This window comes from Haliaeetus leucocephalus, unplaced genomic scaffold (genome assembly GCF_000737465.1).
Source record: "Haliaeetus leucocephalus isolate CR32 unplaced genomic scaffold, Haliaeetus_leucocephalus-4.0 Scaffold636, whole genome shotgun sequence".
Taxonomy (NCBI): domain Eukaryota; kingdom Metazoa; phylum Chordata; class Aves; order Accipitriformes; family Accipitridae; genus Haliaeetus; species Haliaeetus leucocephalus.
Genome location: NW_010973072.1, coordinates 5271878 through 5286520, shown reverse-complemented (window position 1 = coordinate 5286520; position 14643 = coordinate 5271878). Strand labels below are relative to the sequence as shown.

The 14643-nt window shown below is 34.6% G+C and overlaps 2 long non-coding RNA genes across 2 annotated transcripts in view; both read left to right on the top strand.

Annotated features, from left to right (window-relative positions):
• LOC104838625 overlaps positions 1-11818 on the top strand; it is a 24658-nt gene extending 12840 nt beyond the window's left edge. The window contains exon 3 of the long non-coding RNA XR_775086.1: positions 11808-11818. This is a non-coding gene — a long non-coding RNA (uncharacterized LOC104838625). The remainder of the gene's footprint in view (positions 1-11807) is intronic.
• LOC104838624 lies at positions 6106-11617 on the top strand. The gene is made up of 2 exons (XR_775085.1): positions 6106-6151; positions 7588-11617. It is a non-coding gene; the product is annotated as an uncharacterized LOC104838624 (long non-coding RNA).
• Positions 11819-14643: the final 2825 nt, after the last annotated feature.

Genomic DNA, 14643 nt, shown 5'->3' with positions numbered 1-14643 from the left:
TCCAGGAACCTCCTGGATTGCTTATGCCCTGCTGTGTTGTCCCACCAAAAGATATCAGGGTGGTTGAAGTACCCCACGAGGACCAGGGCTCATGAACGTGAGGCTGCTCCTATCTGTCTATGGAGGGCCTCATCCGCTTGGTCCTCCTGGTTGGGTGGCCTGTAGCAGACCCCCACTATAATGTCACCTGTCCCTGCCCTCCCTTTAATCCTGACCCATAAGGTCTCAGTCGGCTCCCCATCCATCCCCAGGCAGAGCTCCATGCACTCCAGCTGGTCATTGACATAGAGGGTGATACCCCCCCTCCTCATCTCCCCTGCCTGTCCTTTCTAAAGAGCCTGTATCCTTCCATTCCAATGCTCCAGTCATAGGAGCCATCCCACCACATCTCTGTGATACCAGTAAGATCACAGCCCTGCAGTTGTGTGCACATCTCTAACCCCTCTTGTTTATTCCCTAATGCGACGTGCATTTGCATAGAGGCATTTAAGTCGGGCCCCCGATGAAGCTGACTTACTGGCTGGAGTGGCTGGAATTCCTTTGTGCTGCTCTTCAGGCGCTCCCCTGCTGACCTGTGATCCCTCTCCAGGCTCTGGGCATGTATTGCTGGCACTAGCATCAAACTGGTAGGAGTGGGATGGGCTGAGGGTCCCCTTGCCCGGCAACTTTAGTTTAAAGCCCTCTTCACCAGCTTGGCAAACCTATGACTGAAGATGCTATTCCCCTTCTCTAACCCCATCAGCCCTCAGCAGACCAGGTTTCTCAAAGCAAGTCCCATGGTCTAAGTAGCCGAACCCCTGGCTCTGGCACCAGTCCTGTAACCGTTTGTTGATTCATCAGATTTGACTGGCCCTTTCAAACCTCTTCCCTTTGACCAGAAGGATTGATGAAAAAACTACCTGCGCTCCAGAGTCCCCACTGCCACTCCCATGGCTCTGTAATCCTATGAACACATTCTAAATTGTACTAGACAAGCCTAATAGCACATAAAAAATAAAGCAACTAGATGTTTGACTTGCAAAGAACTAACATGATCAAAAATAAAGTCTAAATGACAAAACACAGTTTTACTTAGTAATTTTCTACTTAAAGAAAATTACTGGCAGTAATATATTTGTCATTACAGTCATATTGATAAAACCTTATGGAGTAAAAAAGTGTGCATGAAATATGTTGTAAAAACCCTTGTAGTATAAAGTTATAATTAAACTATTGAATTTCCTTATTTAGAGAAGCCCTACTGAAAATCAAAGAATGCAGAAATAGGTATCTCTGTCACCTAACATCTCTACTAGGGGTAGATCCATTTTGAAATCTGAAAATGATCTGCACAACCATAAGTTTAGCATGTCTTCAAACAACTACATTTGTAAGAGACCATTTTGTTTATAATGGAACACAGCAAAATGTTCTTTTGACAGAACATTTTGTTCCAAGTCCCTATTTCTGTACTGTACCCTAAAAATCACTTACGTAAATTATGTCGCATAGATCAGCATGAAATACTCAAAAAGAAATCTCCATCCATGGAAAAAAGTCTTGATTTCAATAGGTTTTGCTTTTAAATCAACTGGAAACCCAGACCAAATTCCCTTTAACACATTTAGTGTGCCTGAGCTGATTTATGGTTTCAACATAGCAAAAAGTTGGTACTAATGACACGAAAGAACATGAAGCACGAGAGATTTTGGTCAAGGTTCATGTGGAATTGGGAGTATTAGTAACTCTAAAGTGTGAGAAACTAGTGCGGAAACAAAGGAAATATTCATGCTAACCTTTTCATGCCAAATTATTTACCAAAATTAAAATTTTTGCTATATTCATAAAATAAAAATCCCAAATCGTACAACTGTGCTGAACAAGCAAGGTTCCCTCTCTTATTAAATGCAGCGATTATACATTGGAGACTGTAAATGCTGTTTGATAAAAATGGCTGGTGCCTGTCCCAGATGAAGATATCTCTGGAATAGAGTTAGATTCTGACAGCTGGATTAACACATTGAATAAATGAGGACGATGGCCTTCTGGATATTACTACTGGCAATTTCTGTGTATTCATTCTTCTGGAATACTCCTGCTGGTTTAGGAGGAGAGGGTACAACAAATTAACCACAAGCCATATGTTCAGGTCATCATCTTAAATAGGTACCTTTGCTGCATCAGGATTTGCCGCTCTAATCAGAATGTGTTTTGCATGAGGGCAAAGTGTAGTATAGCTGTATATCCCTTCATACTGATCATTGTCTGGGGTGGGGGCTGGAACATTATGCAAGAATGAGACTGTTAATGCACTATTAGGAACTTTCTTAATTATAAAATAGCACACTCCCTGATAACTAAAAAATTATTTTCACATTATTCCAGTAGCTGGACTGAATAAAGAGATATTGTGACATATTATCCTGGAGACACTTTTCAGGTACTTGCTTTAGGCTGAAGCACATTATGGCTAGCATAATCCAGAAACCATCTAGGACAACTATACTTTCTTCTTAAAACTTACATTCAGGAGTATTATTTGTAGGCATTAGTTCACATTGTGCACAATAAATACTTGATTCCATGTTTCAATTACACAAATATATATTTAGTCTCTTTATACATGCCCATTAAAAATATAACTCTTACCCCCAACCCAAGCATGGATTTTCTCTGTAGCATAACGTTTATCCTTAAAGTAACTACTTGAGTATAGTGAATAATGTAAAAAGCACATATTCAGTCCAGCCACCTTAAACAATGCCCTAAATGAATCACTAATGGCTAGTGACAGAAAACTACTTGGTTACAGTTTGCTACTGTTCGGCATTAAATGGTCTTTTAATACTTGGATTGAAGTTATCTGGCAAAACCTTCACTGGCTTGATTAAATTGTGATAACCACTTATTCACCAAAACAATACTTACACATACGCAATTCTATCAGAACTCCTGAAGTCTTTACCAGCATGGACAAATTACAATATGAAATCTTTGAAGGATTTACTAGAGAAGTCTTTCTTTTTGTGTGTCAAAGGTCTACAGGGAACATAGCATGCTTAGTGCTGGAGCAGGGTCTTTTCTGTCCCCACCATCATCAACAACAACGTATGGTCAGGTAGCTACCATCTACATTTGCAGAGGCTTTTGCCTGAAGAAAATGCAGATGAGTGCCAAATGAGATTATTACTCCATTTGGTGTTAGACTTTTAACCTGCTTGGCCACTTTGTATATGTTAATCTGAGCAAACTGTCATTAGGCTAAGAATCTGTCCCAAAATGTAATGGTCTAGTTAAAATACATAGAAGCAGCCTGCATAGTGCCTCTCTACACTAGATTTGACTGCAGCCAGTACTATTAATCCTCTAATGTCATAAATACCATAGGAAAGACATGCTAATAAAAAAGACAGCACTGACACCATTAATCATGTATAGGAGTATACAAATACTGCAGAAATCTCTCTCACTGTTTAAAGAAAATCAGCATTATAACAATTTCCTGGAGAGACTTTACATTTATTTCACTGCAAAAAATATTTACACTCTGAAAATAATAGTCTTTTAAATAACCATATGATTTTAAGTATCATTGTTATATCTATGTCAGCTTTTAGTGAAATAGTTATGGACGTGTTGTCAGCGGTTCTGCTATCAGCTCTGTTTGTGGGAAGGTTTGATTTAGTTAGCAATGAAGTTTGCTCCAAGCTGAAAAATTCATTTCGACCTTATGTCAGAGCTATGTAGACATGGATTATTAGATCAATACCTAAAAAATGACTTATAGTTGGGAAAAAAAGGTATCTCCTAATTAAAACATATTAGAAAGAGATTTTTCAAATAAACTACTACTATACTGACAGAAATGCCCAAGTTACTTACATTTAGAAAAGATATAGCAAATTGTTATTCTCTGATACAAGCTAGCTGCTAGATATCTGCAGAGTACTCTGGAACCCCACTCTGTTTGTGGAATTTAAGGGCACTGGTGGAATTTACAGAGTCCATATGCCACATTCCTAAAATGTTGATAAAGACTGAGTTTCAGTTACTTACATGAAAATTTTAAAGGTCACCAAAATAAACACTGTAAGTTAAAAACTCAGCAAAATGCAGCATTGTTTTTAAAATAATCTCCATATTCCAGGTATTTATAAAACTGAGTTGTTCAGCCCATTTCCTATTATGAAGACATCCTCTATTATTTTGAGTTACAGATAGTGGCATTACTCATAAAGGGGCAGGGAACGAAGTAACTTAAGATAACGATTCCAATGTATAACTTTTAGGGTTTTATAGCAATGGAGTTCATATTCTACTTACAAACTATTTGGAAAGAGATTATGTTTGTAAAAGAAATATTTGGCTAAAAGCATCTTCCACTGAACTTCTCTCTTCTCCACTCACTCTGAAGTCTTTTACTTTCTTTTACTCTGGAGTGTAAAAGGAATCTGCTTCTGGGGCAGTTTCCAGTTGCAGCTCACACCAGTAGGGAGTTGTCAATGTTCAAAATATTTGAAAATACATTTCAAAAATTGAGGCATGCAAAATCAGAAGTAAAAAAAAAAAAATTATTTGAAATATGGTTTGTGCTGCCAGTATGTAGATAATTGAAAACACACATGGCTATATCACAGTAATGTATGTTGAACCTCACATCTTCAGATATTAAATCTTAAGTATTGAACCTGAATGCTAAAAAAAAAATAAATGAGAGTTATTACATTTATGTATTTGTGGGTAAGTAAATATTCCTAAATATTATATTATGCCTTCTTTTTACTTTCTTTTTTGAGAAGAAAACCAATTTTCCTTGCTTGAGGGACTTAATAATTGATAAACCTAATTCCTCTTTGAAGCTATAAAAAAAAAAAAAGGGTATAAACTCGGCTTTTATTGCATTTTTATAGAGCTCTTTCTTGTCAATCTTCTAGAGTTTGTCTTTCAGTCAGTCTTTCACTGTGAGAAATTTTGCATGCAAACAATCCACGTCACAGCAAAAATTTAAATTATATTTACTTTAAATAAAGCCAAGTAAACTGTTTTCCTGTTTCAGGTGATATAATTTTGTGAATAATTTTATAACTCTGTTCTTTACATCTAATAGTTTAATCTTATCTGGCATTATTCCTAATTTGTAAGCCTCTGTTGATTGATTTCCATATCCACGAGTGGTATTTACTACAAAAAGTCAAAATCTTGCCTTAAGTATAGAGGTGGCTTTGGCTTGCTATCCAAAATCTAAATCCCGAATTTGTATAACATTGTAGAAGTAGTTTTTATTTCTGGTATACAAGTGTATTATTCTTCCCTGTGCAAACTGTGCTTCTGCAAGTACATCTATAATCTGCAGTGAATGTAATTAAATTGATGGGACTCTGTACAGGAATTGGACTTCCTGAATACAATGCTGTGTAGAACTGAGGATTTTTTAATTCTTTTTACTCAGCAGAAAATGAATATAAATATATTTTGCTAATTTTTACAATGTTTATGGGAATTGAAAGATCTAAATTTTGTCACAGTCTTTCTTTTGCTTATTGCTTTTCTTATGGGTAAAATATTCTAGTCTGTTATTCAAAGCTATGTTGAAAACTGAGATAATTTATGTCCGTACAAATGTCAGGATTATGTATATGAGTTTTAGATATTCACACTGGGTCTAACTTTGATATGAAAATAAAATGTGTATCAAATATTTTTCCAATACAAACTGTATAGATTTTTGAAAGACTTTAATCTTCACAAATGTTATAGGGTCCACTTTTCTCCAGGGCAGATGTCCTCTCTTATTTATACTGATTACCAGAATAAATGCTAATAAATGAGGCATCTTTAGTTAATCATAGCAAAGATATAATTTTTAGCACTAAGAATATTGCATTTTTCCTAAAAGAAGCCCTCTACTTTGCAATGCAATGACATTATTTCTAGCATGAAGAAATCAAAGATGGACCAAAATATAAATACAGGTTACAAATAAAGAATATTTTCATCAATTATACATAGACATTTGAAACAAAAAATGCTTTTTATTTTCTTAAAACTGTCACTTTAAAATATATTACATTTATACATTCTTCCTGCTCACTAAGTGACATTTCCTTGCTGTTTTTTCCTTCAACAGGTATTTCTGATCGGTAACTAAAATACTAATTTCCTCCAGAAAACAGTAAGTAAGAGTGTTAGGGATTGGCAGAGATGCATTTTCTTTATGTTTTTCTCACCACAATTTAACTGTGCTAGCACATCATAGGCTTTTCAAAAAATAATAGAATAGACTCTCTCAAGGGGTAGGTGACTGGATAGATGCTGGGGTATGGTGTCAAATCTTTTACGGTATATGGCATAAAGAAAAAACAAAAAGTTACTAACTGGAACACACTAGTCCCCACTTGCAAACATTGCATGGTTTGTACCACTGCAGCAGTCCTTTTTCTTCCCTACTTAAATGAATCCCGTGACAGGTTCTGCACATCAGAACCAACAAACCCTGGTAGGGCTGGGCAAGGGAGTTACCCAGTGCCTGCTTGCACTTAGTTTAGCTCTTCATGTTCTCAGACATGTTTGAATGTCAGCTCTCATTTCAGTATGTGTGAAAACTACATCTATGCCACACTCAGTTGCAAGTTACATGCAGGAATGAAGTAAAAGTAATTAGAAGTGAAATTTCACATAAAGGAGTCTTTTTAGTATAACACTTTAAATGCATTTTCCTATATAGTATCACATCAGCAAATAATAAAGTGTGGACTGAAAGCTAACAACTTAGGCATAATTATAGATTGGAAAATGTAAATGTTAAACATTAATTCAGAATGAGAATCAGGGAAGTCAGAATTACAAGTTCAGCTGGAGAATACTTTTAAAATATGTACCTTAAAAAACAAGATCTAAAGACCTACCAATTTTCAATTTATACATGAAATAATCACTGCATAGAAAGAAGGCCAAGTTTAACAACAGGAACTATCACTTTAAACTTACCATTTAAATTGTTGATAGTTTCTTAAAAGCATTTACCCAAAAACATGTTACAGCTTTAGGTCCTCATTTTTACCACAACAGAAGGTTATCTTGTCCTGGCAGGTGAAAGAGGTTGTAGAATAATAGCTCTTTTCTGGTTTGGTTTGGTTTTGTTTTGTTTTGGGGGTTTTTTTTCCCCATTTGTCAAAAGTAGTAAACAAAATTTAGCAAACCTGTTAACAAAACTTTGGTTATGTCCCAGATACAAATCGAGCTAGGCAGGTTAGTCATCATGATTTCCATGTAGTTTGGGATATAATTGTCTTTTTTGCTTTGTCTTCCTTTTGAAAATACAATAACAATGCTGTATATGTAGAAGTGTTCATTATACACATAAAAGAGAAAGAAATCTCTTGCTATCTTAAATCTCACTTTTAAGTTTATGTGATTATAATGAGAAGAAATGAAAATTCCTGACTGCTAATAGAAGTGGCAATATTTGTAAAAATAAGAACATCACTGCTGGGCAAGGACTGCTGTACAGTGTTACCATGTACAACAGCAATCCTGTAATTTCAGATTTATATTACAGAGAACTACTGCTGTCCTGATAGAGCATTTGTCTATCCTTTTTTCACTAAGGAGGACAAAAGGAGTGTCCAGAATGTGTCTCTGAAGGTCTACTTCTACTTCTTGCCAAGGGCTGGTGCACTACTGAAATTTAAGAAAAATCTTAAAAGATTTAGACTGCAATTTCTGAAACTGAAGCATTATTGTACAGAAATTGTATTATCTGAAGTATTACTATATAGAAATTTACCTCCTTAATGCAATTTGTCTACTTTTTCTCCAAACATCACAAAAGCAAATTAAAATTTATATACACCAAAATATTTTACAAAAGATTTTAAACTACTCTGTTACTTGAGAAAAGATTCTGGCAGCGCTGATGGAATTTGCTTTATGTACTGCTATGGTTTATACTTTTTCATTGTATAATTTGTTTTATTTCAACTGCAACTCAACAGGATCACAAAGGAAAGTATGAATAAACATGAATTTGAGATGTTGCAACTGAGCACAGGAGTGTAATGATGTTAAATTCTTCCCTACAAATCAGCTTCTTGCAAGAAGCTTTAAATGTCTGATTTCCTCCACAGAACTCAAACCAAACCACTGATGTTACTAAAAATGAGTAGCTTGCCTGCATATGTCCCTTACAGCATCATTCTCTTATAATTGATTTGTACAACACAAAAGCCAGTACAAAAGGTTGCACAGAAAGGAGTTTGCTCTTACCCTACCTAAGCAGCTCCCACAAAAGCTGCCACTGAAACTTCTCTCAATGCACGCCAGAGATTTCTACATTGTGAAAGCTAAGGAATTTGACTGCATGGTTTTTAAAGAAACCAACAGGATCATCAGTTTTATATGATTACATTTTTGCCTGCTGATATTCATCGATTCTTGAAAGGAAATGAAAGCAATATAAAAAGACAGGAGTTACACTGAACCAGTAGTGTTTTACTTTTCTCATGCTTGTGAATGCAGATTCCAATTAAAAAGCGATGATGGTTAGAGCTTTTGTATCTTATTTTCCCTTCCAATTTGTGAAATATAGTTAGATAGAGCACTAAAATAAGGATGAAGAGAGAAGGATAGAGGTAGCAAGGCATCTAAATGTATATCTAAATATAACCAAGATTGTTTATGTCAATGAGCTCTCCAAAAGGATAAGCATGTGTTCATGTGACTTTCTCAGTCAGGGAGATGGTTCGCAATGCTCCCTCGTGCATTGTATGCTTTATTGTTCATATTTCAAAGGCCTTTTTTTCAAGATTCTAAACAAATAAATCAAAAGTTAAGTTATTATCCCAGTTGTAGAAATGGAGAAATTGAAGTATTGAAGTATTGAAGTTGTTTACTATTAGGGATAGGATTAGATTTCATGTCATCATTCTAAATCTTGCATCCAGTCTTCTAGCACTGACTACCTACCATAATGTGACACACGTTCATGTGTTTGGTTTTAAGTGATTAATACCCAGGGAAGAGCAATTGCCTGAATATCAGGCAAATGACTAAAAATTTCTTAAGGATAACTCAACATTGAAGATAAAAGACCTAACATTTCATGTTACAATTCTCATCTTTACTGTTTCTCAGGCATGCTCTGATTCATCTCTGCAGAATACTTCATATACTGTAGTTTAACTTTACATTTCTATCATGATACCAAAATTTTTCCAAAACAGCCATTTCCCTACACACTGAGTATTGCTAGCTCTTAAATCAAATGTATACTGTCTGCTTCCATCCCTGCTCTCTGTCTCAATTATTATTTTTCTGAAGATAAGAAAATCCCATTTTTACCACTGGAGAGCCAGGCTGCTTAGGTCACAAGATTCTCTTGGCTTAATCCTTGAGTATGAATCATGAACTTTCCCTAATAAGTACTGGCATTCTTCAGATGATCAAGCTAGCTTACTAAGGCTTCCAGAGCTTTCCACATTAATTATCACCATGTTTGAAGTATCAAAAGCAGTAGCTGATTAAGAATTATTAAGACTATAAGTTGTTTATTCTTACTTTTTGTTTCTGTCCTCTATTTCTCACTCTTATGTGGGTTGATACTGTAAATGGCAATAATACAACCCAGTTAAAAGAAAACAAAATGTGAAAAAGAATACGAAAAAGATAAATCAGATGGAAAAAATCAATGTGAAAAATTGGAAACAAAGTAAGTTGCTTTCTACACTACATGGCTCAAAAGTAAGCTATAAACGCCTACGACTCTAGTTCAGAAAAAGCTTTTTTTTCTCACATTTAATATCAGAAAATTGTGACATAACCAGACTAATAGTAAGCCTGTACTCTGCAAATTACTTATAACCCCTGCAAAAGAATCATACACTCTACTGAGAAGTCATAGTAAATGCGATGTGATTAAGTAAGAGTTCTGCTAAGAAATAAATAAAATGAAGTCCCTAAAAAGAAACAAGAAACTATTTCTTAACACTTGAAAGTGGGAACAGAATATTCACTCTAGATTCAGAGTACAGGAAATTGCTAAGACTGGACTCTACTAAGTACTTTAAATCTGGAAACATGAAGATCCCGGGCACTTCAGGAAAGATTTTATATTCATGCAGCAAATTTAGATACTAAAGCTAGCAAAAGTAGAACAAATATGAACCTATTCAGTTTAGCTACCAAAAATATTTTTGTATCTTTTACCAGGATTAGCACATCTAAATAAAGATGCAAGTAAATTCCTCAAACGGTATTTTAAGTGTGGCAGAGTGTGACAGGATAAAAGTATATTTAATGTTTGCAAAAATAAGTAGGTTTGTACTTAACTGGCAGTTAATTAAAAAATGTGTGTCTATGGGTCCATTATACATGTATGAATAACAGGACACACCCAAGTCATAGTCAAAATCATTTGGGAACTTTTATGAAGACAACAAATATTTTTACAATAGCAGCGATTAAGCCTGAATATAAAAGCAGAAAGCTCTGAGAGGAAATCAGAAGTGAGTCAAAATCACTAGTGGTTACTCTCATATTTATCATCAGAAGTGAGTCAAAATCACCAGGCGTTACTCTCACATTTATCATTATATAAACTGTAGTATAAGAATGCAGTCAAGAGGAAAAGAAGAAACAAGATGAAAAGAGCAAATCCAAGACACATCTTCAGTATTATTTCCAAAGCTGACAAGTTCAAGAAAAATACTACGAGTAGTATTAAATAGAAAAGGCTTCTTTGAGCTCTCAAAAGAATGAGTTCTCAAAAAAGAACTAAAACCAGTGAAATAACATTGCAGTTTATGTTTCTCAGAAATACAAGAATCCTTTGAAATCAAATTTAGATACTGTATTTAGATATTTACAAATTTAAAAAATACACAAAAATATCTTAAAGGTTCAGTACAGTCCTTTTTTGAGGCATGATCTAGTGATACACTTGAGCAAGTGAGTAGCTGAACCTGAGTCTTGCTTCCAAGAATTTCCATAATTTAGCACCCAAGTTCAGGAAATGACTTGAAGTCATACCAACCTGATTCAGTAAACTATTTGAAGACACAGCATACTAAGCATTGAATTTCATATTTGCTATGTACTTTACCACATAAACAGAATCTTTCTCCAGAATGAAGGTCTCTGCAGAAAGAGTAAAACATCCTCTAATTCTATTAACTATTTTTCTAACTAAGTACAGAATACAAAAGTTGGGTAGAAGATCTAGAATGGATTGGTAGAGATCTATGTCATCCCTGTCTTAAAAAAAAAAAAGAAAAAAAAGTTTCATACAGGAGTAGTCTTACTCAAACTTTATTTATTAGAGATAAGCTCAAGTCACTTAAGTGAAAGCTAGACATACACAAGCAACACTTCTGGAAGAAAACTTTAATGTATTATTTCCAGACTTGGTGAAAAACACTGCGAAGTCTTACAAACACTTCATAACACCATGCAAAAATTTAACCTAAAATTTAGGCTACTGCTGTGATGAGCATTTAGAGGAGAAGTTTAACATTTTTCAGAAGCTGTACTATTTGATCGTTAACTCTTTTTGTCCTGTTCCTCATTACATCTGAAAATATTTTAATTTGCTTTGTTTTTATGGAAGTGTACAGATGTGCAGAAAGCCTGTTTAACAATTCATAAAAAAACCCAAACAAACAAAAAAACCCCACCAACTCTAAAGCTCTGCATTCACAAAACACAGCATAACATCTTAACCTAATAAAGTCTTGCCCTACTTTCAGATTTGCAGACCTCAAAATAGGAATTTAAATATTTTACTTCAGCACTGGGGCAAAATTATATCCTAAGACCAAAAAACTTTGAAAAAGTTATCTTATCTGGGTACTCCGTCCAATTCTACACTAGAAACTGTAGAAAGAGAAACTGTTACCAGATGTGATAACGTACGTGATGTGAATTAGTAATGGGAGCCATATTCAATTACTGTTGTACAATGGCATAAGTGGAAAACAAGACAGAAAAGAAACTATTTCCAATGATTTTTTCTCTTGGATGAAATGAGCTTGCATAGAACACAGAGTTACAAAAATGAACTAAAACTATAAGGCCAGAGTGTTAGCATGGCATGCTCTTAAGAAGAATTTGTCTGTTTATGGCTTCCATGTGCTGTACAAAAATAACAATGTATCAAAGCAAAAAATACAACTTTTTATTTATGAAAAGCAAATTACTGATAAAACTATTTTCAGATAGCATTAAAAGCAAAGGTAAGAATATAGCAAAAGTAAGACAATTTTTAATGCTAGAGAGGTATACAAATTATTTCCTAAAAGTTCTATCAATTACTATTGAGCATGTCATTCTTTATGACTCATCTTTGCTCAGATGGCTCCATCATGAATCTAATGCAGACTGTCAATTAATTCTTCATATTCTCTATGTATGACTATATTAAAGTATAAAAAACTAGCAATCTGAATTGTAAAATTTGAAAAATTATGCTCTTCTATCAAGTGTAGATTTATACACAGGGCTTACAACACATTTCTCTTCAGTCAGCAGTTACTTCTGCTGTTTGTTTTCTTTAGTCTCTCAAAGGGATAAGGGAAGGAGAACAACATATTTTCCCTGAAATATACTGCTCTTAATATATCATATCTTTCCAAATATTAAATTCAACTGAGTATATGCAGTGATCAATAGAAATGAACTTTATGGGGCAGGCAGTAAGTCAGTAAGGCAAGAGCGATTAAACACTAACATAAGTCACAAGTACTGTTGGCGGGTGTTCTCTGCCTTTCTACCCTAAGGGTCTTCTCTTGCGTGACGTACTAGTAGTTTTACATTGCATACCTAACTGATCTTTTTCTCACGCATGTAATACATTTTAATATATAAGTTCAGCAATGGCAATTATATAAATTTAACATTCAACACTTAGCCCTTTAAACTGCTTCCTCTCCTTCTAAGCTGTTCATGATCTTCATTTAGCTACCTTATATATTATCGGATAATGCATGTGTATATGCAGAATTCTTACCACATCCTACCACTTTACAAATTCAAAAAGCAACTCAGTTAATTCTTTCTTCATAACAAAGAATGCAGCACATTATTTTTATGTACCACTAGGAAAAAAACTGATAAAGAGGAAATGAAGCAGGGGAACAGAAAAACAAAATAAGAAATGAAATCCAAGTTTCTAAATCCAGCAATATAATGCCAAGAAACTGCTCCAGAGAAACTGATGGACTGCCAGCTTTTCTACCTGTTGCCAAGAAAACATTGCTGTGTTCACTGATCCTGTAATTAAACTGAGTACGTTCTGAAACAACTTCTTCTGAATTGTGCCATCTTCTGTAAAGGGGGAGGGAGCTTCATTCCTATAATACACCAATAGAAGGATGGTTCTTCTCTAAAAAGTAGGTAGAAGGGCAAGCTTGGTTTAATCATGTACACACATTCTTTAAAGAAAAATAATTAACATTTGCAAAGAGAAATCATGTTGCCTACAGACCTTTGGTAGGAAGCACAGAACTATAATTTGCATCATTCAAAATACTAATGTGCAGGGCAAAAAGTCTTAATTGCTATTCTTTAATGTCCTGTAATATTAGGAGTCTTGCTGACTCTGGTTGTTTTCTTTATCAAAATTTAAAAAGTGAGTTCTTAATTCTAGTGTTTTGTAATATTTTCTTGCTAGGACTTTTAATATTTAAGTTATTACAATTAGCCATGATAGTCAAGATGTTTGTATACAAGTATGTCAATAAAACAGATCACATCAGTATATTTCTCCTCCCACATTTTATTTTGTTCAATCCAGTCTTGTTTAACCAAGATTTTGTAAAGGCTAACTATGTTTTCTTCACCTCCACTATAGTCCTCTGGTATCTTCTTGTAAAGGTTTATTTTACTTTGGACTTCTTTTCTCCATTCCTCATGCTTTTACATTTGATGGGTTAATGAAATGTTGGCTTTACTCAGTTGAATAACTCTTTGCTATGCAGCTGGCTGTGCTAGACAGGACAGTGACTCTCTCAGACATTAGTCCTTACAGTCCTTATTTTATCAAGAAAGGTCTGGATTACCTAATAAAAGTGCAAGAAAGCCCTTGCATCCAAGACAGTTCCCAATATTCAGCAGAGGAAATCTGGAATCCCAGTAGAGGACACCTGAGTTTCCCCTTAACTTAACAGCTCCCTTACTCTTTCTGTATGCAGCCTAAGTACATTCCTACCAAACCATTCAAAGTAAAAACATCACTGTAAAGTCTTACTACTTCTATGAACTCCATTCAGCTCATCCTTAGCTTCAGAGCTCACCAAATCAATGCAGACCAACTTCCTTTAAAAGGTTGTTCACATCACTGCACGTTTTGCCATGCTCGACTTGAGCTATGCTGTTTAAACCATCTCACCATAGACTTTAAGCCACTTTAGTCAACTTTCTTTTTAAACATACAATGTTTATGGAACTAAGAGCTACTGTAAGTAACAGCAGTTTTAGTGCAATTTTTGTAGTGTAAGAAGGAATTTAATTTGTTTCTGTATCTAAATGATAAAATATAACACATTTTTTGGTTTCATCATTAGTTTCTTCAATCTTTGTCTTATTATCTGTAATTAAGAAACCAAACATTTTATTTGGTATGAAGAAGTCCAGAAAATAGCAGTAAAAATGCCTGCTTGCAAACTAAGTTCA